The 12535-nt window shown below is 46.4% G+C and overlaps 1 protein-coding gene across 7 annotated transcripts in view; it reads left to right on the top strand.

Annotated features, from left to right (window-relative positions):
• The window catches only part of GNG7 (G protein subunit gamma 7), a 77620-nt gene that overhangs the window by 4498 nt on the left and 60587 nt on the right, over nt 1-12535 (top strand). For 3 of the 7 annotated variants that reach the window (XM_074809030.1, XM_074809026.1, XM_074809025.1), the window contains exons 2-3: nt 516-643; nt 10129-10205. The exons of 1 other annotated variant lie outside the window; for it this stretch is intronic. The gene's annotated coding sequence lies outside the window, so the exon portion shown is untranslated. Of the gene's footprint in view, nt 1-515; nt 644-10128; nt 10210-12535 lie in introns of all 7 variants that reach the window. 3 more of the 7 variants (XM_074809024.1, XM_074809033.1, XM_074809028.1) reach the window with 2 other exon arrangements.

Genomic DNA, 12535 nt, shown 5'->3' on the forward strand with positions numbered 1-12535 from the left:
GCGAACCCATCAGTTTGATAAACACTTTAAAATGTTCTTTGTGTTGCGCAATTGTGCTGACGGCTTTCCTCGGCCTTCCTGCTGCTGCTCCTCCAAAATACCTGAAAGGCCACGAACTAACTTAAAAACCAACTAAAAGTGGTCACGACATCAGGTTTGTTTGAAAAGGCTGAGTACGGTTAATTCTTGCTGCTGGTGGTGTTCAGCGCAGGCAGCTGTTGTGCGAGAGGAGCTGAAGTATGTTTAATCTTTGTTTTAAGGGGCGTAGGAGCTGGATTTTTCCTGGAAATGAGTTACCAATTCAGCTGATGTTTCAAACTGGAACATGCTTGAAATCTCCAGTAGTTCTAGATCAGGTTAAATGGATGGGTAGGGATTGGCCGTGAAGTTTAAAAAAAAAAAAAAGAGGAAATTCAGGCACACTGTTAATGCTGAGACACAAAACAAGAAATTTAGTTAAGGATTATGCTTTTTTGTAATTTATTCTATGTTTTTTTTCCCCTTCCTTCTAACAGACAAGGAAAAGTTTTGAAGTACTCCAGCCTGTGTTGGTCCTGTATAACTGAAAATGTTTCCAAATGTGCAGTTAAAGATGTATTTTTTTAATGGACTTCTGAGAAGCTGTAAAAGCTGAGAAACATCGGTAACTCCTGCTTTGTTTTAATTTCATTCTACAGAAGGGGGGGGGGGAAGCTAGAAAACAGACCGTGTAAGAGCAATTTTAAAAATACCTCACTCCTAATGTGAACATACGAGTAGCAAAATGGGGTCTGGCCTGCAGCCAGCGTTAGGACTGGGGGCCCGGGGATGGTGGCAGGGCTGGTCCCTGGCCGCTCGGGTGGCAGCGCGGAGGTGACAGCCTCCTCTCATGGCTCCGGGGAGCAGCCAGCAAGTGAGATTGACAGTCTGCTAATGTTCTCCAAAAGCTTTTTTTTTTATTATTTTTTTCAACTTAGCCCCTTCAGAAAAAATAATTCTATTTTTAAATATATAGAGTAGTTTGGGGTTTTTTGAGCCCTGAAGTCTTTTTGTCCATTTCTGCCTCATCTGCTCTTTGAAAAATGCACAAGCTCTAAATGTTTCTTGTGTGTTTTAACCCTTTGCAGTTTGTCCTCAGATGTTTCTGCTGCAGTTCTGAAACTACAGAAGAATTTCTCTGTGGACATGCTGCAGAAACTGCTTTTAGGAGGTTATTCCTGCTGTAGTCATGGTTATTCTCATTTCCTCCAGTCTAAGGGTAACTTTTTTTTTTTGCTGGCAAAGGATCAGTGTTTATGCTTCAATAAATCATGACGTATCACAGTTTCTCTTTTCAGTTACTTGCTATGAATTATGGTACAAATGTAGTGAATTTAATGTTACTATGCAACTTTTCTGTTGGGAAAAGAAAAAAGGCCTGAGGGGCTCTTCTTTTTTTCCTTTTTTAAAAGAAAGATACTTAGTTAAGGCCAAGAAATAGGACCTTTTTGCTTCTAATTTCAGAATTATGTTGATAAGCATAATCTTAGCAGTGGGTGCTCTTCCAGCCGGGGTGGGGTGGAAGCGTGTGCGCGGTGGCGCTGGGTGTCTGAGCAGACGGCTCCAGGTAACGCGTTTCCAACGATTAAACGGATCCGGCATCGTTTTCAAGGAGCATCACACTCATTGTGTCTTGGGCAAAACGTTGGGAAACCCTTTTTCCTGTAACCCACGAGTGTCGTGAGCGTCCGCGGTGGCATCCGACGGCCAGCTTGTGTTACGCCAGTGTCAGGCAGGTTTAACCGCAGCTCATTCCGTTAAACGTTGTCGTCATTCCCGTCGTTGAATCGTGTGTGGAGGTACACTGTTGATCTTGACCCATTGGCCTCCATCCTTGTAAGATCCTGACTGGTAAATCTTGAAACAAAAGTGGTGCTGATCATCTGGAAGGAGATAAAATTAGTTTTTGCCAAGTATGTGTTAAAGCTAGTAAATGGAAGTGGAACATGCCTCCTGGTAGCAGCACATTTTCTGCTTAAGTACCGGAACTGTAGCTCAGAAATGGGGAAATAAATATTCAGTAAGTCATATTCTTTACATGAAATTTTGGAAGGTATCGGTTTTAAAAAGCAAGGAAGGATGAAAAGAATGTTCTAAAATAAAGAAATATTATCTAGCAGTTGAGAGTGGGTTGTTGACCAAGAATGGAATGAAGTTTGGAGACGAAACTGTACAAGACTGGAAATTCAAGTGTTGATGGTCTTTAAACTGTATTTTTTCATGTGGTCAGGGAACCACTAAGCTTAATTTTGTTTGTTTGGTTTGTGGGTTTCTTGAGTGTTTGTTGGTTAAGGAGGAACACAGGAAATGTTTAAGTGAAGAGGACCCTTCCCCCGTGCTCTGGTTGCTGTCTGGAGTCGGGTGAAGGTGACTGCAGGTGGCTGGATTAGATGCTGGTCAGCACAATGATTTGCTGGGGGTTTTGTTACAGGCGGGACCTGGAGCTTGGTGTCAGGTGGATGTGACTAAGAAAAGTTCTGAAAGAGGAATGTAAAAGTACTTGGAGACAAACTAACCTCTCATGTCTTTCTCTTCCCGTTTATAACCCTGTGCTGCTTTGCCTACAAAGGGTTTCCAGAACCATCTGTTTTCCAGAGTCTGGGTGTCTGTCCGTCAGGAGACCTGTAGGCGCTGTCAGTTTGGATCGGGTGTGCTCGGTGAGAGGTGGGACTGCGCAGCGTGCCAGGCTTTCGGGGAACAAACCCATGATTGGGACATACTCGGGAGACCTTCAGGCACAGCAGTGTGCGCGCCGGTACCTTTTTCTCTCCCGAGTTTCTCCTGCAGCCTGCTTTACTAAGTTGGGTTTGGCTCCCAGCGCTCCAGTAGCCATCTGAAAGAGCTGCTTCAGGCTGTACTGTGCGTTCCCTGCTCCTCTGAACGAACTCACGTTCCCTGGTGCCGCGATGCCGGTGGTGTCGGGACGCGAGCGGTGGGAAGCGCGTCCCCAGGAAGAGCTGCGGGAGCAGCGGGTGGGTTTCTCCAGTTGTGGTGAGTCCGTGGTCGGTTCTGCGCGTGTTAAAGCGTAAATCCCACCCTGCGCTCTGAAGGGGCTTACTGCAAATATCTTTTCTGGGAAAGGCAACAAAATCCCGTGTTTTCTGCTGATGTACGCTGCAGAGGTGCAACGCCAGATTCATTTGTCAGCGCTCAGATCTGCGGCGCTACGGTCCCTTGTAGAAACTTGTCGAGCGCAGAGCGTTTCCTTTAAAGTCTGATCTATTAGCGCGTGTGATAAATAGCAGATTCACTTCGTAAAGATGCCAACAGAAATATGCAGCTTTTTTAACATAGGGCACTGGGGTGAAAAAAAGGATTTCACATTTGTTAGCGTAGATATAACAGGAGCAGTTGCAAGTGACAGCAGTGGCTCTGCGCTCGCAGCATACCAATGCAGATGGAACTGGTTGGTTGCCAGATATTAGTCATGGCGCACACCTACTTTGGAAGAGTAGCCTGTGGGTTTAGAGAAGTAATTATTTTCTAACAGCCCTGTGGGGCACAAGCAATTCAGCTTATGGAGGACAAGGAAGGGCTTGCTCCAGAATGTTAGTTAAAAAATTGTGTGCATATGAGCTGCAGCTGGTGACGACTTGACTAGAATTTAATTTGTCTGGGCATTGTTCATTACAGGCATCGTGGAGGACACAAGCTTCTGAAGGCTGAAACAATTGCTGACCTGCTACAGCTTTTGTGGCTAATTGCAGTGGAAGTGGGATCACGAGAGCCGTGGTGGGCAGCCTTTCAGCTGAAGAAGCTGAGCTGCTCTGATTTCAGACCTTCTGGTAGATCGTCCCCCTCAGCCCTTCATCTTGCAGCACTGGCTGCTTGTAGCAATTAGCGGCTCTCTGCGTTAGGGACCTGAGCGAGAGCGGCTCCGGCTGAACTGCAGCGCTTGCACGGGTCAATATTAAGCTTTTAAGAAGTCAGCGCTTCTGACTGATCACAAAATTCTTCTTTCTCTGATTGCTAATTAGATGGTTAACATTCTTTGCCTTATTATCCCACCCTCAGCTTTTCTTTCTGGGGATCTAGGTTGACACTTTCTACAGGCTCCCGAGGCGCAGTTAACTCTTACAATTCTTTAGTCTAAAACCAACCTGCTCTTTTGGAGCATGTTTGTGAAAGGTATTTGTGGTGCGTTTGTGTGAAAAACAAAATGATATGCTCTAGATTTAACACTTTTGTTAGGAGTACATATGGTATTGACTCCATGTTACGTCACTTTTTCTCTTTCTTTCTGGTTTATGGATATTTCTGGGGGTAGTTCCAGGGTAGACTGGCTGTGGCTGTGACTTTGGAAGGATGACGTTGCTGGTCTGTTGCCAGAAGGCAAAGTTCTTGTCAGGATAGAGGGAATAGATGCTTTCCTGCTTGTGGTGAAGAATATCTTTGCGATAGCCTGGGTAAGACTATTTTGCCCATTCCAGCAGGACAGGAAGTGGGTTACAGGGCAGTGACTAATTTCGTTTTAATCGTCTCAGCATCCCCATGGGTTATGTGTAAGAAAATCCCATTAATGCAGGGAGACCCTGGCTTCGCTGGGGAGGGTTCTTCACCTTCTTGCAAAACTTCTTAAAAATCCATGATGATTTTTTTTTTTAAAAAAGTGTGAAAAATGCTGTTCTCGTGTTATCTGGAAATAGTTCTCACCTTTGAATAATACTGTTCGGCAGCGCTGGAGAGGCACAGCGCTCAAAATAGCAGCAGCTGCCATAGGCCGGGATGGAGCGGAGTCGAGCGGGTTGTGTTGTCAGTCATGGGAACATAAATCCAATTCCACCTGCAGATGAGCATTCCCGAAATAGAAGAGGGTTGTCAACTAACAGAGGAGATGTATTGTGTGCATCTCTTTGGTGCGCTGTTACTGCGCTCCCTTCGTACTGCATTAAGAAAAAAAAAAAAAAAATTAAAAGTCGCTGTGGTTTAGCTGTAGCTGGAGAGAGTAACCACTTCCTACTCTCTTCAGTAAATAACAGCTGGGAGAGGTTGTTTGGCTAATAACTGTGTACGCTGTTGTTTTGTAGGTAAAATACAATCTGTCTGCAGGCAAACCACCCTGATTAAAAAGTGTGCTGCTCCCTAATTTTCGGAGGAAAGTTCTGCTAGCCTGGGGAAGATGCGAAAGTCTCCGGGGTGCGGAAGAGCGCTTGGGGAAGGTTGGTGGAGGGGCAGGAAATCTTGTTTGAGGCTTAACAAAGCGAACTGCTAGTGGTGTAGGAAATTCGTTAACACCCTGAGCCGAGGGAGGGGCCGCAGGCTGGCAGGAGGGTTGCCACCGCTGGAGGTGATAAAGTTCAGCGCCTTTCTGAATTTTTAGCCGTGAGGATCCTGGTGAGTGCTCCTGAGGCATTTCGGGTTCAAAGTTCTCCCGTGTGCAGGCGTTTTTCCTGTAGTTTGAGAAGCCAAAGAGTCCTTGGTGCCACTGGTTTTCTTCTAAGAACTTCCTGAATCTGCTAGCTTTCTGCATTTAACTCTTCTTCCTTGATTTAATCATGTCATCCTTGACTGTTGTCCCCGGCACAAATAAAGCCTTTCTCCTTCATATTTTCCATGTGCAGACTGCTGTGATACGCTGTAATTATGGGTTCAAATTCCTGTGGGGACTGATTGTCTCGAGCTAACCCGAGTGCTAGTGCCCGTGGGTCGGGTTTTGGACTGCCTGGCAGAGCAATGTGGCTGGCTTCTCTTGAGAAGTTGAATTTTTTTAAGTGCATACAAGGTAAAAATTAATCACATGCAGTATTTTTTTTTTTTTAATTAGTGCAAAAGGGCTCTGTGTTGGCTCTGTTTCTCTCCATTTTTCTCTTGCTGGCTGCTTGCTGTGAATGGTATTGCACTGGAAATTCCCATTCCTTCAAACCCAAGAAATGAGGGACCTGCTGGCTTAACCTGTAGCCTTATGCTAATTAAAAATAAAATATAATGGCTGGGTGGGAAGAAGGATGGTCTTGGACACTTTCCACTTAATCCTATAACAGTATTTGAGAGGCTTTTGTCCACATCTTCTGTGTTTCTTCTGCTTATTGTTGGTTGATACTTGAGCTCGCTTGCAGGTTGCATCTGATCAGGAATTTTTCTTCTTCCAAGTGCTGGTAGCACTGGGCAATCATAAATTGTGGAATTCCTGCAACGGCGTTGCAACGCGCGCAGCCGGCTCCCGAGGACCCTGCGTACCTGCGTGGTTCTGGCTTCGTGTGCAGAGGCAGAGCAGCAGTGATGCTGTCCCTGGGACAACAGACTTCAGGAACTTCCCAAGGCTCTGATTGGAGATTTTTAGGAGCGTCAACAGGATTATGAGGCAGTGGAGATTTTTTTTCAACACCAGATTAGTAGGGAAGCAAACTACTGCTTCTTAAGAAGCTTTCGATAAAAGATACCAAAAAAGGGCAAAGTATTATTTGGATGCTGCTTTCTAAATATGTTTTTTTAAAAAGGCTTATTTCTGTGATGCTCTCAAGCACAGCAAAGCTTTGTTATGCGAGTAGTTTTTCTGTAACTACAGGGCCTGGAGATGAAGAACACATGCTAAACGGCTCTGTTAAAAACCAACAAACATACATTTTGTTTTGTGGTGCCGTCTCATAACACTAAGTAATTTTTCTTAAATATTTCAGAGTGTGAAGCTGTGTGTTGAAAGCATTGTTGTTCTGGTCCCCACTGCTGCGGCTCAGCTGGGCAGGGATGGGGCTGTGCCGCGTCGCGTGGGCTTTTGTCCTTGCGTTGGTGGAAAGGCAGCGAGTCCTGCGGGGCTCTGCAGGGCGATGTGGGATCTGCGGGGGCATCTTCTGGCAGAGGGCACCACGCTTCAGCTGGGTGCAGGGCCTGGGGTTGCTGCGTGATGGGCAGAGCGGTGCTTTAGCTTCAGGAAGTGAGGACAGATGTGGTTGCTGGCATGCTGCTGCCTTTTTCATCGAGTCTTTTGGGCCTTTTTTTACACTTAAATTTGTTTAGAACCTGTCTTTGAACACTAGGTCTATTTTAACAGGTTTTTTTTGTGGCGGGAGGTGAAGTGATAAAGGAGCTCAAAAGGAAAGGTTTAGCGGGGATGATGCAGATGGCACTTCTGATGCAGCCTTTCTCCATGCTCATCCGTGGAATCTACGTATCTCTGGCAGCAAAGAAAAAGAATAATTTATATCAACTTAAAACGGTCTGGCTTAGTTCTGTTTTATTTCACGTGTTAATCTCAGGCTCCAGCAGCAGCAACCTCCCCTGTGCTCGCCTACAGCTGCAGCTTCAGAGGCTTGCTCGGGAGGGGGCTCGAGGCAGACACCCCTCCTGGACGGAGGCGCCTGGAAGGCGGGTCTGGGACCCTCGTGCCTGTTGGGCAGCTGCGGGGTTTTGCTTTCAGCGGTTGTCTCTGAATTTTTAGCCCAGAGAGTTGGGTTGATAGGAAAGGGAACAAATACATGGGCTGCTAGATATTGATGCCTCGTGGGCTGGACTGGAGTGAGTCTAGCGGGTGTCTTAACACAGCAGATTTCTTGGAAGCGTAAGAGGACTTGACGTTCTGCGTGTCGTCTTAGCGGTGCCCGTGTCTGTCTGACAGCCGGGTTGGAGCTGTGGTAGCTGACGATGCTCCGAAGCTGCAGGCAGGAGACCGGTGCTGGTGCACGGCTGGGTGGTGGCTGTGCCTGGAGCCTGCCCGTCCCCGGCCGGGCGTGTAGCACGGGATGTCTGGCACCTCTTCCCCGGGGCTGATGTGCCACGCAGGCAGCGGATGGTTCACGTGCCTCCGTTTCTATCTCAGGCTCTTACAGGACTCCCAAGCATGCTGCTTCATCACAGAATAGGGTCCTGCGGGTGCCCGCTGGGGTTGGTTTGCCCTCCCAACCTTACCGGGCGAGTAACGGGGCCGATACGCTTTGAGTTTGCACCTTTCAGACTACATAAGTCTGCAGTCTTTGTGGCAAGCAGGCTCACGGCGCTGCCACTGCTGCTGCTCCTCGTCTTTAATGGCAGCGGCAGCAGCTTAAAATGCCCCAACGTGTGTGATCTTGCTGCCTTCAGCACGGTGGAGCGAATGCTCTCGCTCTTTGGATGGAGGTCTGAAGAACAACTGGATGACACTTTCTAATTCTAATTTATATTGTTTCCTGTGAAGCTGTCCCCTCTGCAGGGGAAACACGGTAGAGCCATAACAGGAACAAGCAAACATCCCGCGCTTCCTGGCGACTGTAATGACTCTGCGGACTTGAAATGCGTCCTGGCTTTAGTCTGTCACTAGCTGACTTCTATCTAGGGTGTTTTTTACTGTTAATGATTAGACATTAAACGGTTCCCTCTAGAAACAAGCTCTGCAGCTACTTGCCCTGGCAGAGCTTGCATCTGTTTTAGTGCTGTTGCCATGAAAACAGGCCGAGCACCAGCAGCAGCCCAGTTACTGCCCTGTGGCCCCTTGCAGCACCAGCCGTAGTTACCCAATTGTTTTAATCCCACCTTAAAGGAAAGCCAAGCTTGCAAAGGCTTTACCTGAAATAACAACATTCATACTCTCTGTACCCTTTGTGCTTTCTTCCATTAAATGTTCCAGCATGGATTGAATGTTTTCTTTCTAATAGCTAGAGAGGGTTTCATCTAGGGTCAAGCCTTGGAGGGCTCTCGGTAGCCTTCTGTTCAGGGGTTGGCTGGCTGTTGGAAATGCTGAGGTGACTGCCTGTCACCATGAATTAAATACTGAAGTCGCATCTGGAGCTTCGGACACAGTGCAATGCAAACAGAAATGTGACTGGGATGTTTACCCTTAAGTCAATGACAAATCTTGCCTGACGTCAGTGCAGCCAGGGCTTTATCAGAGATGTTTCCAAAGGTAGAAATTAAATATTGTGAAGGTTCCTGAAGAAGGGTTGATTAGTAAACTGCAGGGCTGTAAGTGGGTCCTGGGCACATGCCCACCCCAAGTTCTGGTTTTTATGTTGTGTCAAAAAAAACCAACAACAAAAACACCCCCCACCCCTCCCCAAAAACCTGTTGAGGTCTAAACCTTGTTGGGCTGCGTGTGTGTGCAGGTAGCGCGACGGCTGCAGCTGCAGTGAGGACGTGGGGGAGGCGCTGGGATCTTTGCACAGCTACTTTTGTGTCCTGTCACTGTCACTTAAACACCGCCCAGCAGGGCATATGGGGCCCAGAGCTCCTTAGGTCCAGCTTGGTAAACCCATACCTAGGATTTCCTCTGTTTCCTTCTGGTTCTTGCACGATGGGTCCAGATTCCACATTTTTCTTTTGCAGATTTCATTATCTGCTGCTTGACAAAGGAATATAATGCAGCAATTTTCCCAACCTAAATAGTGATTCTGAATGACTGTATTTCCAGCTCCCCTGTAACTTGTACTTAATTTAAGTGTGTGGGCTTTTTAATTTGATCGTTGTGGGGAGGAACAAAAAATGAACTGCGGCAGATATGCCTTCCTCTTCCCTTTCTTTAGTTAAATCTGTCTTTGTCATTCTTTTTGACTTCCATGAGTTGCTCAGGCTATTTTTCTCTAGTTTCTTTTGTTGTAGCTTCTATATCGCAGTCTTACATCTTTAGAAATATATAATGCATGTATGTGACTGCTTCCTTGCCTTCACAGCATCATTGTTGTCAGCATATGACAAATAACGTGTGATTGATGGCTGACTAAGCATTCTGAATATTTCTGCATTCTTTGTGTGCCTAATGATATTTTTTTCTTGTGCATAGGGAGGCTTGCGTGGATGGCATCTCCTGTGCCGATGGAGCCATCTTCAGACTCAGCTCTGAAACTGCACTGAGCGCAGACAGGTGCTCTGCCTCGGTGGCAGGAGTCAGCCTGAAAGCTGGCCGGCCGTCAGCGTCACTGAGTCCGTGTGACATGGCCCTCATACCTGTGGGGTGACTTGAAATAGTTCTGTAATAGCCAAGTCTAGGCTGGTTTCAAGCAGGGAGAAAATAGTGCCTGTGTCTGTCAGTGTAAAAAGGGTCTTTGTAGCCATATGGCTACTATGTCTGCCTTCATTACATGAAAAAAAAAAATAAAAGGTGTGAGGTGCTTCCGCTGGCTGGATCAAAGCCTGACGTTCAGAGTAACAGGCATTCCCTGCAGGAACGTTTTAATTGCTGAAACCTCCCTCCGTTTCCTTTTTTAGGAGAGCTGTCCTTTTTCAGGCCAGAGAGCGCATCTGCCTTTGTGCTGAAGAAGCTGCTGTGAACACCCTCCGAGCAGGTATGTTTACGCAGCAGTGCACCCCAAAGCCACCCAAACCATCTCTCCTGCCTCACAGTTAATTTTTCCCCATCTTTGTATCCTTGGCTCCCCAAAGCAGGGATATCTTACCAGGCAAGTAGTGTGAGTTTGACCAAGGTAAGTGTCTAGAATTGCCCCGAGGTCACGCCGAACGCCACCGTGTAGCCGTTGGCTGTAAGCTGGAATGGTTCTTCTGAATTACGTTGCTTACAGGTGATGACCATTACATATCACAGCATCACCCTCTTTAGATGTTATAACACTCTCCAGGGTAGACAGAGTTGTGCCGTGCCTTATCTGCCATACAATTCCAGGTGAAAAGATCTAAGTTTTGATAGGATGTCATAAAGGTACTTATAAAGGTTATTAGTCAAAACTGACCTACCTTAAATGCAGCTCTTCCAAAAGGCGCTCGCCCTTCCTCAAAGCGATCTATCGGGCGGGGGGGGCGTTAGCAGAGTTGCTTGTTGCCTCTGACTTTTTCTCCTGGGCAGAAATTATGTTTTCAGAGGTGCCAGCAGCGTGTTGCTCTTCAGCGTCCTTCCATGGGGCTGCTTTTGGAGTCCCCATGAGAGGGCAGTGTGGCCCTGGCAGCTGGACCGCACCGCCTCAGCTTCTGCTCGTCATCTGAGCAGCAGCGTTAGTCCCCTGAACGCTGAGAGAGCCTAAGTCCTTGAAACCATTTGAAATGAGTAATTGACTGGCAGACTCATTAGCAAATGTATTAGGAGCTGTATGTCATCATGTGACTGTTGGTCCTTTCCCCAGACTGTGGCAGGGATACGGCTGCGCTTCCTCTTGCCTCACTTTCCTAAAAAATGTCCTGTCTGTCCCACTTGCGTCATTTTGCCCTACTTTTTGCACTTGGTGTCTCCTCCAAGAGGGGAACGATGTTCGTGGGATCAGCGTAGAGCTTTGCTGTGAGTCAGAGTCGACTGGAGACTTAATTCAAAACATAAGGAATTGGGGAGAAAAACAGAAAAAGGAAAACTAATGGAGGTTGTTATATTGTAATATTTCGCCTTAGGGCACCGAACGGGAAATGCTTGTGCCAGTCTCCATCCCAAAAGCAAATCTTTGTTCACTAAAGAGGCAGACTTTTATGGAAGCATGCATCTCTCTCCAGCCCAGTGTGGTTTTTTTCCTTTTTAAGCTGTTTCTGCAGCAGGGCCTGTGAGCGAGTTGTCCCTGCGAGGTTTGGCTTGTGTTTGCAGGACCCCTCGCTGCGTTCAGCTCTGCCTGGTGAATGCCCAGCAGGTCTCTGCTGCCACTCGGGGCTCTCGCAGCACCCATCTGTTATTGTGGAAGTGGTTTTTAATCCTGACAATTTTTGGCTGGTTCTTAAAGTTCTGTCTTGCAGGAACGGTGCTGCCCTGGCCTCGTAATCGCTGATCTGCCAGGAGCAGCCTGTTTCCCAGGGGTTCATTAAGGCGTTTTGGTTTTTTTATTAATTGACTGTATAAAATTGCTTGATAGCCCCTAGAAGATAGGGCGCTTGTATAACATGAAAGTACATTGAAATAACCTCAAAAGTTGCTTTGAGAGAAAAACGTATCCCAGGAGAAACATCCACATTTAAAACAAAACTATTAACCTTGCTCCAAAATCCTTCCTCGAGACATTTTTCTCCTTCCCCTTCTGTAATGGCAGGATGAAGTGAACTTTACCCATCTGGTAGGAAAGGGGGGACGATCCCCTCCCTGGGGAGTGCTTTATTGCTAGCTTGGAAGCAATGTTAGTTTGTCGTTATTTTTTTTTTGGTGTGGGTTTTTTTTTTTTTTTGTGATTTGAAGTCAATAGCCTGTTGATGTTTAGTATTTGTTTTACTGGAACAGTTGCTGAATTGTCGGTGCAGCCTATGAAAACAGCTATACTTTATGCCGTTCAGCTGCTTGTCATAATATTTAAAAGCAAATGCCTGTTCACTTTTATAATGGCACTTTAAGAATTATAAACCTCAGCATCCCATCTGTGTTCCACTCTGGTATTTACAGTGTAATGAATTCTCCCTTGCTGCTTCAGCTGGATACTCTTTCACCTCCTCTTCCTGTTTCAAGCAGTTGTTAGGTTGGTGTACGTTTTAAAATTCCTCCAATTTTTAGGAGGCTGTCAGGGACATAAAAGAACTTCTTGTATTGCTTATTTGCCTGGCAGAGGCACTGAGCTAATCTAATTATGTTAAACCTAAGCATCCGTAAAGAAGTGTATTGTCACTGGTTTGATCTGTTTATAACAGCTGGAGGCATTTGCTAAAACTGGAAGATTTTTTTTAGGAATAAACTTTAAACGTTTTTTGCTGCAGACATACA

The sequence above is a fragment of the Strix aluco genome, chromosome 29, assembly GCF_031877795.1.
Source record: "Strix aluco isolate bStrAlu1 chromosome 29, bStrAlu1.hap1, whole genome shotgun sequence".
NCBI lineage: Eukaryota > Metazoa > Chordata > Aves > Strigiformes > Strigidae > Strix > Strix aluco.